Source organism: Egretta garzetta, unplaced genomic scaffold (assembly GCF_000687185.1).
Source record: "Egretta garzetta isolate BGI_Z169 unplaced genomic scaffold, ASM68718v1 scaffold229, whole genome shotgun sequence".
Taxonomy (NCBI): domain Eukaryota; kingdom Metazoa; phylum Chordata; class Aves; order Pelecaniformes; family Ardeidae; genus Egretta; species Egretta garzetta.
Window position 1 is genome coordinate 1,842,754 of NW_009270000.1, and position 821 is coordinate 1,843,574.

The window sequence follows — 821 nt, forward strand, 5'->3', positions numbered from 1 at the left end:
CTGGCAAGCCCGCAGGCGCTGGTCATGGCAGGATTTCCCAGAGCACCACCCCGGCGTGTCTTACGAGTGAGTTTTCTGTATAGTGTTTGTGCAAAGGGAAAGAAAAAAAAAAAAAAATTACCTCTGGGAGGCACAGGAGAGCAGAGTTTGTAGGAGCAGCTGGTACTCAGCCTTTTTGGTGGGGGTCAGGAAGATTTGCGCTCTCCAGAATCACGGAGAGGCGGTGTGTTCCTCTCAGCGAAGCATAAATACAGATAAGCAGCTTCAGTGCTTCATCGGCGCTGCCAGTGCTGATGAAGGTGTGTGCAGGAAGGCAATCGTTTGTAAAGCTGCGCAAAGCCTTAGGATGCCGGAGGGAGTTGGTGGAGGGAAGAAGAGGGGGAAAAAAAAGAATGTTTAGGTTGTTCTGTGAATGGGCTCGTCGGGAGGACAGGAGCACAGCCCAGTCTGAGGGAGCGGCCCTGCTCCCTGCCTGCATTTGGGAGAGGGGCTGATATTGTGCCCCCTTTCTCCTTCAGGCAGCTTCCAGTTCTCTCCCAGCCTGCAAATGTCTGTACAGCCAGCTCAGGCGGCTTGTTCCCTAAGGACTGGAAAGTCTGTTCTTAGGACTAGAGAATAAGCTAAGAAGCTGACATCGCTGGACGCCTTTTGCATCTCTGCAACTGCCCAGGCCTGTCAAGGGCTCTACTTCAACGCTTGTTGGGGGCCCTCTATTTGAAGACAGGTTGAACACCTGGAGAAAGCAATGTACCATTTGGGGATCTTGAAGCAGGTGAAGCTTGGGAAACTGTGTTGCTCTTTTTTTTTTTTTTTTTTTTTTT

General features: G+C 51.0%; 1 protein-coding gene across 1 annotated transcript in view; it reads left to right on the forward strand.

Annotated features, from left to right (window-relative positions):
- The window catches only part of RBBP8 (RB binding protein 8, endonuclease), a 38,799-nt gene continuing 37,978 nt past the window's right edge, over nucleotides 1-821 (forward strand). Inside the window, exon 1 of the mRNA XM_009647644.2 lies at nucleotides 1-66. The gene's annotated coding sequence lies outside the window, so the exon portion shown is untranslated. The remainder of the gene's footprint in view (nucleotides 67-821) is intronic.